The following is a 6,721-nucleotide window of genomic DNA, read 5'->3' on the forward strand; positions in this document are numbered from 1 at the left end:
CCTCCTTTCGGCTCCCTCAAGTTGCCTATGAGGAAAAAGGAGCCATCATTCTTTTCCTCACTGTAGATGTGTCTGCCTCATCCTTCATTTTTCCATCCTGAAGCCTATTTGTAAGAAGTGGACCATTTTCCTTGCAAATATCAAAAATGTTGATTTCCATTGAAGTTGGTGATTGAATGGACCCTAACAAGTAAATGTATAAATTGACCTGGTGTGGTAGCTCATGACTGTAATCCCAGCATTTTGGGAGGCCAATGCAGGAAGATCACTTGAGCCCAGGAGTCTGAGACAAGCCTAGGCAATATAGTGAGATCCTCCCTCTAATTTTTTAAAAAAGAAAAATGGCCAGGCGCAGTGGCTTATGTCTGTAATCCCAGCACTTGGGAGGCTGAGGTGGACAGATCACCTGAGGTCAGGAGTTTGAGACCAGCCTGGCCAATATAGTGAAACCCCATCGCTAATAAAATGCAAAAAAGCTAGCCAGGTGTGGTGGTGCATGCCTGCAATCCCAGCTACTCAGGAGGCTGAGACAGAAGAATTGCTTGAACCCAGAAAGCAGAGGCTGCAGTGGGCCAAGATGGCACCATTGCACTCCAGCCTAGGCGTTGCAGCAAGACTCTGCCTCAAAACAAAAAAGAAAAAGAAAAAATAGTCTTTTTCTATTGATACACAATTCATTTTTCTCTATTCTAACTTTATACAAGTCAAACCTAAAGACTGCATTTGTATAAATGAGAAAAAAGTAACAAAAATATCCATACTATTATGGATTTCAACTACGTGAAAAGAGAAGAAAACTATGCTTAGAGAAAAGACTGGAAGGCAGAAAAAAAGAGAAAAAAGATTGGAGGGAAATATGAATATAATGGTGGCAGTTGGCCTGTAGTTCTTAGGTCATAACAGAATATGCAGCAGTGTAACAGCAGGTATTAATAAATTCAGTGGTTAGGGCCGTGTGTTTTCTAAGATCTGCTCCCTACTCATGTGCCCTCACCTGAATGCTTACATACACCCCACCCCTTGACCCTCCATCCACCTATCACTCCATTTCTCTCACTTCCCATTCATAGGCTAGTAGTGTGGGGTGCTGCCAGATATTGTCCTTAGGGGAAATCATTGTGTCAGGAAATCATTTTGTCAGGACAAAAATCATTTGTCCCTGATCTCTACTGAGTGACTTTGTATTGTTATCAGCATCCTGTTTAGTACCTTGTTGGATTTTAATGTGAAATCAAATGAATCCATTGGATCATAGTCATGCGTGTACCTCCTTCTTTTTAAGAATCGGGATTGGCTGGGCGCAGTGGCTCATGCCTGTAATCCCAGCACTTTGGGAGGCCAAGGCGGGTGGATCACAAGGTCAGGAGTTCAAGACCAGACTGGCCAACATGGTGAAACCCCGTCTCTACTAAAAAATACAAAAATTAACTGGGCATGGTGGCTCACGCCTGTAATCCCAGCTACTTGGGAGGCTGAGGTAGGAGAATTGCTTGAACCAGGACCCAGAAGGCAGAGGTTGCAGAGGGATGAGATTGCGCCATTGCATTCCAGCCTGGGCTACAGAGCGAGACTCTGTCTCAAAAAAAAAAAAAAAAAAAAAAAGAAAGAAATGGGATCTTGCTCATTGCCCAGGGTGGCCTCAAACTCTTAGGCTCAAGCCTCAGCCTCCTGCACAGCTAGGGCTACTGATGTGTGCTGCTGTGCCTGGCTACAGGAAACTATTTGAAAACAATCAGCCATTAAAAGTCTTGTGGGTTTTTTTTTTCTTTTTTTCTTTTTTTGAGACGAAGTCTTGTTGTTGCCCAGGCTGTAGTGCAGTAGCATGATCTTGGCTCACCACAACCTCTGCTTCCCAGGTTCAAGTGATTCTCCTGTGTCAGCCTCCTGAGTAGCTGGGACTACAGGCACGCACTGCTATGCCCAGCTAACTTTTATATTTTTAGTAGACACGGGGTTTCACTATGTTGGCCAGGTCTCGAGCTCCTGACATTGTGATCTGCCTGCCTCAGCCTCCCATAGGGCCTCAGCCTCTCATAGTGCTGAGATTACAGGTGTGAGCCACCATGCCCAGACAAAAGTCTTTTTTTTGAAGAATATTTACTGACATGGAGAAGAGACACACTAGAAAATATTGAATAGGGAAAAACTAAGCTATAAAACAGTAAAATTTAAATTTCTTAATTATATATATTTAGTTAGGAAAAGACTGGAAGGCAATGTATTAAATAATATTATGGACTGGACACAGTGGCTCACAACTGTAATCCTAGCACTTTGGGAAGCTGAAGCTGGGGTATCACTTGAGGACAGGAGTTCAAGACCAGCCTGGGCAACATATCAAGACCCTGTCTACAAGCCAATCTACTTAGCCAGGCATGTTGTGTGTAACTGTAGTCTCAGCTACTCAGGAGGCTGAGGCAGGAGGGTCTCTTGAACCCAGGAGGTTGAGGCTACAGTGAGCAATAATCAAGCCACTGCACTCCAGCCTGGGCGACAGAATGAGACCTGTCTCAAAAAAAAAAAGGCCAGGCGTGGTGGTTCATGCCTATAATCCCAACACTTTGGGAGGCTGAGGCGGGTGGATCACCTGAGGTCAGGAGTTCAAGACCAGCCTAACCAACATGGAGAAACCCCCTCTCTATAAAAAATAAATTAATTAATTAAAGGACATATATATATATAAAATGAGTGATTCCTACTGAGCAGTGAAACAAGTGAGTCTTTTTTTGTTTATTAAGATGGGGTTTCACCATGATGGTCAGGCTGGTCTTGAACTCCTGATCTCAGGTGATCCACCCACCTCAGCTTCCGAAAGTGCTAGGATTACAGGCATGAGCCACCGCGCCCGGCCAACAAGTGAGTTTTATTTGTTGTTATACTTTTCTAAGTTTTTAACTTTATTTAAAAAATTTCATAGCTACTAATATTTCTTTCTATGGGGAAATATTGGTGTAGGCCAGGCATGTGGCTCACACCTGTAATCCCAACACTGGGATGTAATCCCAACACCAGAGGACTGCTTGAGCCCAGGAGTTCGAGATGAGACCAGCTTGGGCAATATGGTGAGACTCTGTCTCTAAAAAAAAAAGAATAATACAAAAAGTAGCCAAGCATGGTGGCACACATCTGTGGTCCTAGCTACTAGGGAGGCTGAGGTGGAAGGATCGCTTGAGCTCAGGCATTTGAGACAGTAGGGAGTCAAGACTGTGCCACTGTACTCCAACTTAGGCCACAGAGTGAGACCTAAAAAGAAAGAAAAGAAAGAAAGAGAAAGGGAAGGGAAAGGAAGGGGAAGGGAGGGGAGGGAGGGGAAGGGAAGGGAAGGGACTATTGGTACAATGGTGAAAATAAAATTTGTGATAACACTTTTTAAAATTTATAGACAGGCTTATTTTCCATCCCATCTTCCTTTGTATTCTGTCTTTGCAGATGAAGAAATCAAGGTTCAGGGTGACATAGCCAGTTGAGGGGAAAGTACAGACTAGACGCCAGATGTCTACACTGGAGGGAGAGAGTGACCTCAGAAGGGAGGCTGGACTAGTGACTTCTAAGGCACCTTCCAGCCTGAGGCTCTCTTTCTGTTGCTGTGCTGGTTTCACCCCCTGTATTCACTGCCCTCTCAAGGTAGGAGAACTTCAGAAATCCATGAACTGTTTCTGCCCCAGGTACTTCACTGAACTCCAGTTTTCTTTCTCTAACTTGCAAACAGGGCTTCAAATCTGACTCTGTGTTTCCAGATTCTGTTTCAATGCAGACAATTAGATGGTAAATAATTCAAGAGAACGGAAACTGGCAAAGTGGTGTGTGATGTCCAAATAGCTATCTTGTGTACTCTCTGGTGTAAACTTCAGGCTCCTCTGCAACTCCGGAGCCCCAGGAGTAAGTGAAATGTACAAACACAGGAATCTCCCCTGTTTCCCTTTCCCCCATTTTAAAATATTGTTTGGGGGTGGGAATGCAGTTTACTTTAATTAAAGATTAAAGTAAGACAGGTTGGCTTCAGATGACAGATTCAGACAACTTCTTAGGCATGTCTGAAGTCCCTCCCACGGTGGAGTACAGTGATCAGAATCCAGAGGCATTAGTTTCTCCTTAGGCCGAGGATTCATGATCCAAAGTTGTGGTCTCAGAAATATCACCATTCATCCTCTTTCTCTTCCTTCTGTGTAATGAGGGAGACACATCTCACCAGACCCTTTTAAACCTGCCCCACCATTAAAGAAGTGGTCTTAGTTAAGACTCGTTGAATTACAGGTAACATAAACCACCTACACCTTGCCTAAGAAGAAAAGGATAATGTATTATATGGACACAGGGGTGTCTTATAAAGCCCGAGGGCAAAGAAAATAGAGATGGTCCAGCCTCTGAAGAAACTGGAGCTAGAGGCATCATGTCACAGGACTTTAAAATATATTACAAGGCTATAGTAACCAAAACAGCATGGTGTTGGTATAAAAGTAACACATAGACCAATGGAAGAGACAAGAGATCACAGTCAACTGATCTTCAACAAAGGTGCCAAGAGCCTACACTGGGGAAAGGACACCCACTTCCATAAAGGGTGCTGGGAAAATTGGATAGCCACATGTAGAAGAATGAAACTGGATCCTTCTCTCTCACCATATGCAAAAATAATTTCAAAATGGATTAAAGACTGAAACATAAGATCTAAAACTATAAAAATACTGGGAAAATCTCTCCTGGATATTGGCCCAGGCAAAGAAGTTATGACTAAGACCTCAAAAGCACAGACAGCAAAAACAAAAATAAACAAATGGGACTTTATTAAACTAAAAATCTTCTGAACAGCAAAGGAAACAATCAACAGAGTGAAGAGACAACTTGTTGAAAGGGAGAAAACATTTGCAAGCTATTCATTCAACAAGGAACTAAGATCCAGAATATAAAAGGATCTCAAAAATCTCAAAAAGGAAAAAACAAATAATCCCATTAAAAATTGGGCAAAGGACATACCTAAACATTTCTTAAAAGAAGACACGTAGAGTGTTCTGCCTGCTTTCCGACGCGCGAGGAGACTTGTTCCCTGGTTCTCAGACTTCCCCAGCAGCATGGCCCATAAATGCCAGTCCCCACTCCCACCTCAAAAGAAGAAACCAAGACTACCTCCTGCTCTGGGACTGGAGGGGACATCAGCCTCTGCAGGCTTGCCAAAGAAGGAAGAAAACAAACAACAAGAAGCAATTGAACACACTGATGAAGTACAAAATGAAATAGACTTAATGAACAAACCAGTGAGGAGATTTTGAAAGTAGAACAGAAATAGGACAAACTCTGCCAACCATTTTTTCAGAAGAGGTCAGAATTGATTGCCAAAATCCCAAATTTTTGGGTAACAACATTTGTCAACCATCCACAAGTGTCTGCACTGCTTGGGGAGGAGGACGAAGAGGCACTAAATTATTTGACCAGAGTTGAAGTGACAGAATTTGAAAATATTAAATCAGGTTACAGAATAAATGTTTATTTTGATGAAAATCCTTCCTTTGAAAATAAATTTCTCCCCAAAGAATTTCATCTGAATGAGAGTGGTGATCCATCTTCAAAGTCCACCAAAATCAAATGGAAGTCTGGAAAGGATTTGACGAAACGTTCAAGTCAAACACAGAATAAAGCCAGCAGGAAGAGGCAGCATGAGGAACAAGAGAGCTTCTTTACCCGGTTTACTAACCATTCTGATGCAGGTGCTGATGAGTTAGGAGAGGTCATCAAAGATGATATTTGGCCAAACCCATTTCAATACTACTTGGTTCCCAATATGAATGATGAAGGAGAAAGAGAAGATGATGATGATGAAGAAGAGGAGGAAGGATTAGAAGATATTGATGAAGGGGATGAGGATGAAGATGAAGATGATGATGAAGGGGATGAAGGAGAGGAGGATGAAGGAGAAGATGACTAATAGAACACTGATGCATTCCAACCTTCCTTTTTACAATTTTCTCCAGTCCCTAGGAGCAAGTTGCAGTCTTTTTTTTTTTCCCCTCTTGTGCTTGATCACCCTGTTCTTAAGGTCTCTTTTCCCTGCACCATGGATCTCAACTTATTTTGGGGGAAATACCTTGAGCAGAATACAATGGGAAAAGAGTCTCTACCCCTTTCTGTTTGAAATTCATTTTTATCCCTTCCTGTCTGAACAAAAACTGTATGGAATCAACACCACTGAGCTCTGTGGGAAAAAAGAAAACTTGCTCTCTTTGCTCTGCTGGAAGCTGGAGGGTGTAGGCCCTGTGTAGTAGTGCATAGAATTCTAGCTTTTCCCTCCTTTCTCTGTATATTGGGCTCAGAGAGTACACTGTGTCTCTATATGAATATGGACAGTTAGCATTTACCAACGTGTATCTGTCTACTTTCTCTTGGTCAGAAAAAGAAAAAAAAACTTTAAAAAATGAGGTTATAGAAGGTCAGCAAAGGGTGGGTTTGAGATGCTCATGTGGGTTAAGTGGTCATTTTGACAACATGGCATCTCCTTTGGCATGTTTAATTGTGATATTTGACAGACATCCTTACAGCTTAAGATGCCACTTTTAAAATGAATTATCTCCTAATGATGGCTTGAGCCCTGCCACTCAATGGGAGAATCAGCAGAACTTGTAGGATCTTATTTGGAATTGACATTCTCTATTGTAATTTTGTTCTTGTTTATTTTTAAATTTTCTTTTTGCTTCACTGGAAAGGAAAGATGATGCTCAGTTTTAAAAGT

General features: G+C 42.2%; 1 pseudogene; it reads left to right on the top strand.

Moving 5' to 3' along the window:
• Nucleotides 1-4,789: 4,789 nt before the first annotated feature.
• LOC116528277 lies at nt 4,790-6,194 on the top strand (annotated as a pseudogene).
• The last annotated feature ends 527 nt before the right edge of the window (nt 6,195-6,721 follow it).

This window comes from Sapajus apella, unplaced genomic scaffold (genome assembly GCF_009761245.1).
Source record: "Sapajus apella isolate SASKATOON/1434 unplaced genomic scaffold, GSC_monkey_1.0 scaffold58, whole genome shotgun sequence".
NCBI lineage: Eukaryota > Metazoa > Chordata > Mammalia > Primates > Cebidae > Sapajus > Sapajus apella.